We start from the raw sequence: 11,970 nt of genomic DNA on the forward strand, positions 1-11,970 counted from the left end.
TCCATCTCTTGTTTGGCCTTCCTCTTTTTCTACTCCCTTCTGTTTTTCCCAGCATTATTGTCTTTTCTAGTGAATCATGTCTTCTCATGATGTGTCCAAAGTATGATAACCTCAGTTTCATCATTTCAGCTTCTAGTGATAGTTCTGGTTTCATTTGTTCTGACACCCAATTATTTGTCTGTTTTGCCTAGAATGCCCTCCCTTGTCCTTAACATGGCTGCAACCATATCTACTCAGAAGTAAGTCCTATTGAGTTCTATGGGGCTTAGTTCCTTAATAAGCATGTTTACAGTTGCTGCCTTCAGGGGCATCCATCTGCGCTCCCATCTAACATCTCTGCAACACTAAGCTCCTTTCTTCCAATAATGGCCTGGCCTGAGGGCACGTAAACCCTTCTTGCCAGAAGCAAGTAAGCTAGATTAAATGTTCCCTAAAGGCGTTGAACTGTGACCTGGCAGACCAGGGTTGGAATCCCCACACAGCCATGAAGCTCACCGGGTGACCTTGGGCCAGTCACTTCCTCTCAGACTCAGAGGAAGGCAATAGTAAACCACCTCTGTCTGAATACTGCTTACCATGAAGACCTATCTGGGATCAACCTATCTGGTTGATCCTATCTGGGATCAACTTGAAGGCAGTCCATTTCCATTTTCCATCATCCTAAGCTTGTGAGAAAGAATGACCTTGTCACTTCAGATGGACCTAGGAACACCCTATTTTAGGTAAGATTTCTATTTTAATCTCCAGAGAATTTTTTTTTGAATGGTATGCTCCAAGCAACTGTGGTTGATACAATGTATCATGTTTAATGATGTCACTAGGGCCCGCCCCATGATGTCACTAGGGCCTGCCCCGTGACATCACTAGGGCCTGCCCCGTGATGTCACTAGGGCCCGCCCCATTTTCTCAGGTTTTTGGATGGTTCCGACCTGGCAACCCTATAATACTTATGTGTAGCCCCCTGACTGGGATATGCTAATGTCTCTGTACTGGAATGTATAAAAATCCAGGCAGCAGTGCCATGTTGCAGAGCTCCACCAAACATCATGGGAGACTGAGCGTGCTTATACTTGTTACCAATAAAGGCCTATCTTTGCTTCATGCCTGTGTCTTCAATTCCTCAAGGACCCCGGTCCAGCAGACCTCAGAATTCCCTATCACAAGGACACTTATCAATAACTGCTTCATAAATATGGAACAAATATTAATTATCCAGTTTGTGCCTCGTGCACTAATGAATAAATGTTGTCTTTATTTCCTGTTTCATAATGTCTTTGGAAATCCTGTAGTGGTGATGGTGGGTGTTTTCTGGATTTTTTCTTTCTTTGCTTAATCCAGGAAAATGAGGCCTTTGTAAGACGTCAGCATATGAAGATTCTCCCTTTCCACCACAAGAAGGGTGCAGCCTGTATTGCTTTAAATCCTCTTAAATAAAATCATTAGTTCCGTTGTTGATGTCTTTATAGATATTGGTCCTGCAAAAGGAATATTTGCAAATGAGCACAATCTGGGGTGGGGGAAAATGTCTATAGAACAACACCATTTATTCAATCCTGAGCCAATTTTGGCCCAAGATCCTAGTATATACTACTATGGCCTATACTCAGGTGCATGCTAAGGTATCTCCCTGCTCCTGGCAAAGACCAACTTTGCTGTCCCTTAGTGTTGTATCATTGTTTGCTGAGGGATGCAACCGTAGCATATGAAACGATCAAGAACTGATTGGGATACTATTGATCTTATATTCATTATATTCCTTATATTCTCTTATATTCACTGACTAGCAGCAGTTCTCCAGTATTTCAGATAGAAAGACATTCCCAGTCCTGCCTAGAGATGCCAGGGATTTGCTGCATGCAAAAAAAAAAAAAGGGGGGGGGAGAAATCATTTAAATATATAGAAACCACACTTCCATAGGTGTATAACATGAAGACATCATACTATAATAGTAACATCAGTAAAATAATCAATAGCATATCCGTAAACGTGGTCAGTTAGAAAAGTTCCAAATGCCTGTTTGAACAGTACCTTTTTTAAAAAATAAAAAGGTGTCTAAAACAAAGTAGGAATGAGTCCTGCTGGACTTCTATGGGCAAGGATTTCCACAGGGCAATGTGTAAATGTGATACTTCTAAAAAAGAGAAAGTAATATGAAAGTGATTATAATTTGGAGAAATATTTTAGCATTCTCAAGGCATTGCCCTTCATGTGATTAACATTCTGAGAGGGTGCATTCGTTGCCCCCTCTATTCCAAGACATTAGCTTTGATACTCCTGCAACAGTGGTTCTCAAACTTTTGTGGTTCGCGGCGCACTGTAACACATATAAAAAAATTTCTGGTGCACTTCGTGTACAAAATTAAAAATATATTAATATATTTTAAAGTATGAATAAAAATAACTATACAAATGGGTTTCTTCTCATTTTTAAAATATACTTTCATAATATTTGCGGCACACCTAGTCACCTCTTGCGATGCACCAGTGTGCCGCGGCACACTGTTTGAGAACCACTGCCTCAGTATGTAGAGGGCTGCAGGGACGTTGATAGTGAATGAGGGCAGGACCAGGGAATGTATCCCCACTGTTGCTCTCATGCATTTGGTGATCATGTGGGAGGAAATAAAACTCAACAGGGCTTTTGTGTGCAACAAGTGTGGGGTTTTTTTAACCCATGGTTTCATAGTTTGATCAGGCTGTCTTAGGGTGATTCCTATTTATCCATGACAGATTCAGCTCTCCCTGCCTATTCCAATAGCATGCTTCATGAACTGAGATGAGGAAATTCCTTCGGTGTTTCTATTACATGACTGGGGGACATTTTTCCAGCCCTGTTAGCCGCATTCCCTTATGTGCACATGCCAGTGGTGAATAGGGAAAAGGGAAAAAATTGATAGAGCAATGAATGTGACTCTTTGTACAGCAGGCTACAGCCAAGCAGAAGTTCTCTCTCTCTCTCTCTCTCTCTCTCTCTCTCTCTCTCCATTCTTCATCCAGGCAATTTGGAGGCATTATCACAGTTCAAGGAAATATTCCAGCTATGCTAACAACAATAATAATCCCTGAGAGAGTGAGTGAGGAGTGTGGATTAGGGAGGGGTGTGTAGCCTGAAGAGAGTCCAAGTCCTGAAAGCCACATAGAAAGGAGAAAAGGACCTCATCTGCGCCCCAGGCCTCAGGTCCCCCATTTATGCTTCTTTGTATGAAGCCTCTTACTAGAATTAGGGCTTGCCTGAGCCCCTCCCCAGTGTTAATATAAAATCAGAAGGGGGAAAACCTTCTGTTTGTATGTTACCTTGAGCTCCTTGGCGGAAAGATGGAATATAAATGTAATAATAAAATTAATGAAACAACCATTCCTGTACAATATCCACCCGAGAGTTCTCAAAGAATTCAAATGTGAAATTGCTGATCTGCTAACTAAAATATGTAACTTGTGCCTCGGGTCCCCCTCCGTGCCTGAGGACTGGAAAGTGGCAAATGTAACACCAATATTCAAAAAGGGATCCAGAGGGGATCCCGGAAATTACAGGCCAGTTAGCTTAACTTCTGTCCCTGGAAAACTGGAAAACTGGTAGAAAGTATTATTAAAGCTAGATTAACTAAGCACATAGAAGAACAAGCCTTGCTGAGGCAGAGCCAGCATGGCTTCTGCAGGGGAAAGTCCTGTCTCAGTAACCTATTAGAATTTTTTGAGAGTGTCAACAGGCATATAGATAGAGGTGATCCAGTGGACATAGTGTACTTAGACTTTCAAAAAGCGTTTGACAAGGTACCTCACCAAACACTTCTGAGGAAGCTTAGCAGTCATGGAATAAGAGGAGAGGTCCTCTTGTGGATAAGGAATTGGTTAAGAAGCAGAAAGCAGAGAGTAGGAATAAACGGACAGTTCTCCCAATGGAGGGCTGTAGAAAGTGGAGTCCCTCAAGGATCGGTATTGGGACCTGTACTTTTCAACTTGTTCATTAATGACCTAGAATTAGGAGTGAGCAGTGAAGTGGCCAAGTTTGCTGATGACACTAAATTGTTCAGGGTTGTTAAAACAAAAAGGGATTGCGAAGAGCTCCAAAAAGACCTCTCCAAACTGAGTGAATGGGCGGAAAAATGGCAAATGCAATTCAATATAAACAAGTGTAAAATTATGCATATTGGAGCAAAAAATCTTAATTTCACATATATGCTCATGGGGTCTGAACTGGCGGTGACCGACCAGGAGAGAGACCTCGGGGTTGTAGTGGACAGCACGATGAAAATGTCGACCCAGTGTGCGGCAGCTGTGAAAAAGGCAAATTCCATGCTAGTGATAATTAGGAAAGGTATGCTCCTGTCTCATGCCTCTGCTGCATCCCAGCCAGGTGGGCTTGTTTTGCAGGCTTTGTCTCCTTACCCATATAGTATACAACAGTACAGAAGGCTGCGAAGAGGCTGTTAATTAGCCAAAATAGACAGTGGATGCCAATGAGATCATCAGGGAAGATGTTTGCACATACACTACCAAGGGCTGGGAATGCTGCCTTCAAAGCCATGTTATAAGGCAGGCTGCTGCAGAGCTCAAGGACAGTGACTCCAAAGAAGGGATAAACAAAAGACAGAAATGTGAGACCCAAGTAAAAAAAAAAAAACATTCTCACGGGTATATCTATTTAAAGTCACAGGTGCAAACCTGCACCCAGGGACAGGGCTTTTGGGGTATAAATAAGGGTTCCTAACTCCTGCTTGGGGAGCCTCAGCACAGACCCAGGCCAGTTGGAGGTGTTGTGTGGGCCAGCTGGGATCTCTCCGTCATTGCTTGTCTGGGGCTTCCAATGACTGAAAGGAGATTTAAGATAACAAATGTGATCATTAGATGCTTTTATCTGTTAAGTCCTTGCCAGCAATAACACACTAAAATTTTCAAATAAAGCATTGTAACTTTTTCTCCACTTGTGTGCTCATCGCCTCTGGAATCTTGAACTTTTTTTGTGGTGGTTTTGACAGATATAAACTCTGAACGGCACTACTGCTCTTGCCTAACGTTCTATGAAGCAGAGATCAATCTGCAGATTTTGGACCTTTAAACTTGGCTCTGGTGTATCGATTCTGCTGTAAACTAAACAAGAAAATAAAGTGTCATATGAGTGCTCAGAGTTGCCCTTCTGCCTCTTGGGAGCTGCTGCCCCCACTAACACCACCTTCTCTTCCTCAGCGGTGTGGCCTGCACCCATGGCGCTGCTTTCCTCCCCCGGCAGCCCCGCGTCCTCCCCCAGCCGCAGCTTCATCCTCGTCGGCTCCCACGACACATCACTGGCAGGCATCGGAACTCAAGCTGCGGGAGCTAATGCCACCGAAAAGACCACGGAGCAGCCACTGCCTTCAGTTTGAACAGGCTTCAGGGAATTGTGACATTGAGATGCAAAACACTGCAGAAAAAAGGATGGATGTCTTTTTAAGACAAGGTCTTCAACTCTGAGTTTCTTTCCTGGACATTTTTTTTCCCTTAATAATGGTATTTGTTAGTTAGTTTATTTTTTGTAAATTGTACTGCTTTCATTGATGTATTTTATACTTGTGTTCATTTTTCTTTGTAAGCTGCCTTGAGGGCCTTTGGCCAAAAGGCGGGATATAAATAAATTTAATAATAATAATAATAATAATACAACTTTATTGCCTGTTGGCAAAAACTGTTTTTCTCCTACCTCACACCCCCACACTCACACCCAGAACACCACTGAAAACAACACATTTTCATTATGCCAAGCTTCAACTTGGGGCACCAATTGTGGGGTGCAGCATGCCCCAGACAGTGATGGGAGGGAGGGGTTAGTATCCTCCCATCCATGCTGCAGGTCTCAGGAGATCGTCCGCAATCCTGGGCACTCTCGCAAGAGCAGCCAAGAGGCAAAGCTGGACCCAGGTCTTTAAAAGGCCCCATTCTGCCGAGACCTGGCCTCTTTTGTTGTGTGCCAACTTTGGAGGAAGAACATTGCTGGATCAGACCATCGAACAGCCACATGGAAGGCAAGGTCGGTATGATAAGGGGCTCTCTGGCTGCCGCTCTATGGCTTTCTCCCTCCAGGAGCTCTATCAAGCCAGGGAAAGGCCTATTTGCAGGTGAGGAGGGGATTGTTGATGGAACAATCAACAAAGTCAGGGGAAGGTTGCATGGATCCAGACACTGAATGGGGGCAGGGAGACACCATTACACACACCCTGGATGGGCTTTTTCTGTGGGATACTGGGAAGTGGGAAGCAGCAATGCTCAGCACCCAATCCCCCCCTTCTTTTAGGCAGCCATCCCCGCCTCCCCTTGTGGCTTTATCTGGAGCATCCTATACATACAGAATGCACCAAATGCACTCCAGGCCTCTTCAGGCAGAGAAGGGAGGGCTTCCCCCATGAACATGTGCAAGGCTTGCCCATGCCACAGCCGGGGTCCCATCACCGCATCACTACAGATGCCTCACAAAACCCATAAAGCAAGACTTGCGGGTCTGGGTCTGCTTCCTCAAGCAATGCAATGCAGGACATTTTTGCAGGACAGCCTGGAGGCAGGCACAGACCTACAGGTTCAATCTGATGTGTCAGGGAGTTTGGGTTTCAGGGTGTACTTCAAAGGCCATTGGTGTGCCAAGTGCTGGCCTAATGATTGGATGGCTGCAGGATTTACCAGGGATCTCACATTTCTTGAACTCTTTCCCATCATGGTAGCCATGTCCCTGTGGAAAGAACACTTCAGAGGGTCAGATTTTGGTGTGACAGTCAGGCAGTGGTCAGGGTCATTAATAAGCTCTCTCTGAGCACATAATAACCTTGGTTCGAGAATTTGTCTTCCTGTGCCTGGAGGCTAACATATCTTTCTCTGCACGTCATGTTCCAGGTGTGGGCAACAACATTGCAGAAGCCTTGTCTCACTCTCAGGAAGACAGATTTGAGCCCTTGCCCCCTTGGCTGACACAGATCAAGGACGGGCCTTATTCAGCTGCCATTTCCCTCTTTTCTACTGCACTGTGTAATCCAGACCCCTGCAACTCAGCCAGGGCACAGAGAGCCATTGAAGGATGGCGAAGGAGGGATCCATCAAGGAAGGAGTCCTGACACCCCACCACATATGACATTCTCTCTCCCATACTGAAACAATTACATGGGATATGCTGGTCCAGCAATGAAGCAGTGCTGTTCAGGGTAGCTTTTACACTAGCTTTTTTCGGGGCCCTGAGTGTTGGGGAGTTAACGGTGCCAGCTAAGGGAGATACCTCAGCTGTATCCCTTCAATGGGATGAAGGTTTCCTAGTCCAAGCTGTCAGTGACCACTTGGAAATCAAAAACAGACCAAGTGGCAGAAGGTTCTTCCTTTTCACTCATGCCATCTCCAAAAGGGGAGCTTTGCCCACTTCATGACACCCAGGCTTAGCTCCACCTTTGGCCTCCAAGCTCAGGGCAGTTCTTTATTCATAAGGACGGATCTTCCCTCGCAAGGCACCAATTTCAAGGGGTGCTCAGGCTATGCAGAGATAAGAAAAGGTACCTCCAGGGCCAAGAAGATGCCAGCATGGTTAACAAGCAAAGTCAAGGAAGCTCTTAGAGGCAAAAAGTCTTCCTTCAGAAAATGGAAGTCTTGTCCGAATGAAGAAAATAAAAAAGAACACAAACTCTGGCAAAAGAAATGCAAGAAGACAATAAGGGATGCTAAAAAAGAATTTGAGGAGCACATTGCTAAGAACATAAAAACCAACAACAAAAAATTCTATAAATACATTCAAAGCAGGAGACCATCTAGGGAGACAATTGGACCCTTGGATGATAAGGGAGTCAAAGGTGTACTAAAGAACGATAAGGAGATTGCAGAGAAGCTAAATGAATTCTTTGCATCTGTCTTCACAGTGGAAGATATAGGGCAGATCCCTGAACCTGAACTAACATTTGCAGGAAGGGATTCTGAGGAACTAAGACAAATAGTGGTAACGAGAGAGGAAGTTCTGAGCTTAATGGACAATATAAAAACTGACAAATCACCGGGCCCGGATGGCATCCACCCGAGAGTTCTCAAAGAACTCAAAGGTGAAATTGCTGATCTGCTAACTAAAACATGTAACTTGTCCCTCGGGTCCTCCTCCGTGCCTGAGGACTGGAAAGTGGCAAATGTAACGCCAATCTTCAAAAAGGGATCCAGAGGGGATCCCGGAAATTACAGGCCAGTTAGCTTAACTTCTGTCCCTGGAAAACTGGTAGAAAGTATGATTAAAGCTAGATTAACTAAGCACATAGAAGAACAAGCCTTGCTGAAGCAGAGCCAGCATGGCTTCTGCAAGGGAAAGTCCTGTCTCAGTAACCTATTAGAATTCTTTGAGAGTGTCAACAAGCATATAGATAGAGGTGATCCCGTGGACATAGTGTACTTAGACTTTCAAAAAGCGTTTGACAAGGTACCTCACCAAAGGCTTCTCAGGAAGCTTAGCAGTCATGGAATAAGAGGAGAGGTCCTCTTCTGGATAAGAAATTGGTTAAGAAGCAGAAAGCAGAGAGTAGGAATAAACGGACAGTTCTCCCAATGGAGGGCTGTAGAAAGTGGAGTCCCTCAAGGATCGGTATTGGGACCTGTACTTTTCAACTTGTTCATTAATGACCTAGAATTAGGAGTGAGCAGTGAAGTGGCCAAGTTTGCTGATGACAAGAAATTGTTCAGGGTTGTTAAAACAAAAAGGGATTGCGAAGAGCTCCAAAAAGACCTCTCCAAACTGAGTGAATGGGCAGAAAAATGGCAAATGCAATTCAATATAAACAAGTGTAAAATTATGCATATTGGAGCAAAAAATCTTAATTTCACATATACGCTCATGGGGTCTGAACTAGCGGTGAAAATTAAGAAACAGATCACAATCTAAATCATGGTTAGCAAGGCTCATTGCAATCACTGGGGCTTGCTGCTGATTTAAATTGGACAAGGGTTGTAGTCTTTTGATTATTTAATATTTCTTCTCATAAGATATCCACTGTTTTTCAAGTCAGGTCTCCCAATAATGCTGTAGCATTTCAGAAAAAAAGATACAACCCAGTAGTCCAAAAGTGGATGCCAAGGTGAAGATCTTCACAGCCACTATGTATTTCCCCTTGATCCTGAGGTACATTGGAACAAAGGACACCCAAACTGCTCAAAAGGCCAACATGCTGAAGGTGATGAATATAGCTTCATTAAAATTATCAGGTAACTTCCTGGCTAGGAAAGCCATAGTGAAGCTCACAAGTACCAGGAAACCCATAACACTCAAGACACAGTAGAACATAATAGTGGACCCTTCATTACATTTTAGTGCAATTTCTCTAGTCATTGTGTGCATGTCAAAAACTGGGAATGCTGGAAAGGTTGCTATCCACAGAGTACAAATAGCAGCTTGAATGAGGGAGCAGGAAAGAACAATGACGATTTGTCAGGCTTTTCCCCACCCATTTTCACATGCTGGACCATGGCATGGTGGCCATAAAAGCAAGAACCACAAGGGTGGTTTTGGCTAACACACAAGAAGCTGGCATTGATAAGATGACACCCAGAGCAGTTTGCTGAAAATGGAATGTCACTTTCACAAGTCAACTAATAAATAACAAAGGACAAAGGAAGTATAGCAGGAGGGCAATGAGAAGACTGTAGGTGTGATTTTGATTGTTGGCTTTGATGATGGGAGTGTCCTTGTGCTTAATGAAGATCCCCAATCTGTCATGAAAGAAAAGAAGAGCAGAAATATGGCCAAACTGATGCTCAAAGGTTCTTCATAAGACAGTAAGCTTATACTTCTAGCAATACAACTACCCATGTAGTGATTTGGATATTAATTGTCTGGGCATTGGAAACAGTCATTAATGTCTGCAAAGGGAAAATAATGTTGTTTGTACATAACCCTAGTAGATATAGTTGGGTTTTTTTACAAAAATGAGTGTCATGAATAGGAGATGTAAGGTCAATAGATGAAGTTGTTGGTTTTCTGTAAGATAGCAAAATAAAATATGTTTATCACATCTCAGCTGAAGCTGAATTCCTCTCTGGTCCTCCTCCATGAGAGAGCAAAACAGTGATAATGGTTATAAGGAGCCACCGGGGGGGGGGGTGTCCCAGTACCTGGAGACCTTAATAGAAAATACATCCAAAAAGTAAACGTATCTTGCAAGATATATAGATATAAACAGTGTTGTTGTCATTGTTGTTGTTTCGTTTTTTTTTTTTAAATGTGGTGCCAATACTCATATCTTACTGTGGGTGCCGGCACACAATGGTTGCCATGGGCCAAAACAGAGGTGCGAGTACTCCATACCGATGAGTTGTACCACACATAAAAAGCACTGGATACAGATATAAATATAATATTATACTGCTGGAAATAAAGTTCTGCCCAGGTTCCAAAGGGGGGCATATTTGTTTTCCAAAATGGGGACACTTCAACTGTCAGTGTGCAACCAAACCTTCCCCAAATGCATTCCCTGCTTAAAGAAAGCTCAGGGATGAGGACCCTCAGGTTCAGGGGACAAATGTACCCCTGCAGCCTCTCTATTTGGCCCTTCAGAATTCCCCCAGGCCACTCTCTCTCCCCCAGACAAAACGCTACAGCTCCTGCTTCACACCTTCCATGAGTGTCATTTCCCCCCTCTGGCTGGAATGTGCCCTTGAAGTCTGTTAATGCCTTTCGCTGGCCTGGACGGAGGAGGGAGAGAGGAGTGTGAGTGTGTATAGAATTTGTATTGTTGTTGTTGTTGTTATGTGCCTTCAAGCTGATTACGACTTATGGCAACCCAATGAATCATCAACCTCCAAGAGCATCTGTCATGAACCACCCTGTTCAGATCTTGTAAGTTCAGGTCTGTGGCTTCCTTGATGGAATCAATCCATCTCTTGTTTGGCCTTCCTCTTTTTCAACTGCCTTCTGTTTTTCCCAGCATTATTGCCTTTTTCTAATGAATCATGTCTTCCCATTATGTGTCCAATTATTTGTCTTTTTCACAGTCCATGGTATGCGCAAAGCGCTCCTCCAACACCACATTTCAAATGAGTTGATTTTTCTCTTATTTGCTTTTTTCACTGTCCAACTTTCACATCCATACATAGAGATGGGAATACCATGGTCTGAATGTTCCTGACTTTAGTGTTTTTGCTCCAGCCACTTTTGTCTCTGGTCCCACCCACCATTGCCTCATGGCACCTGGAAGGTTACCTATATGGGAATATGGTCCTTGGACTGGAAAATGGGTTCCTCACTCCTGGACTACCGCCTTGGCAAAGAAACTGCTTTTGACAGCTGATTGTCTGTGAATTCACAGATATTACAAGTTCTCCTGCATTATCCTTCTCCAAACACTATGCTCCATGGTTGTTGCTTCACAGTTTGCCATATCCTACTTTCAGCTGTGTTTGAATTTGGATGAATTCCTGACATGAAAGCATGTACCTCAAACTAGTAAATAGGGAAGATTCCGTCTCTCATTTTCCCAATCATCAGTTTAGTTTGGCAAGCATTATACCATGTATTACTTCATGTATTATACAGCCACAAGACTGGCTGTACACTATAGCCAGCATGGATTTTTCACATTCTGCAATGTCAAATTGAAATTAAGTAAAAATTAGTCATGTTCACAGAGTATTTGTTCACAGAGTCTATGTCATCTATAAATTATTCATAACCAAAACAAGGAAGGTTATGCCATACTTATGAAAACATGAGCAAAAAGAACCAAGCTATAAAGCTTTCCCACTAGTATCAATCAATCAAATTTTATTATGTGGTCATAGACCCGATATACAATTGATTTAACAAAGGGTAAAAAAGAGAAAAGGAACATAGGTTATAAAATAGAGCTAACAGAGCTCAAATTGGTACAACGTTAAAATACACATTACCGACTAAAAGAGATCTTCTTACGTATGCTTTGGGCGGCAGAGACAAATTTAGCAACAGATAGAGTGGTTAACTTGTTGGTGCCAGCCAGCATATGTTTCAGTAATCGGTC

This window comes from Rhineura floridana, chromosome 11, assembly GCF_030035675.1.
Source record: "Rhineura floridana isolate rRhiFlo1 chromosome 11, rRhiFlo1.hap2, whole genome shotgun sequence".
In the NCBI taxonomy this organism is placed as follows: Eukaryota; Metazoa; Chordata; class Lepidosauria; order Squamata; family Rhineuridae; genus Rhineura; species Rhineura floridana.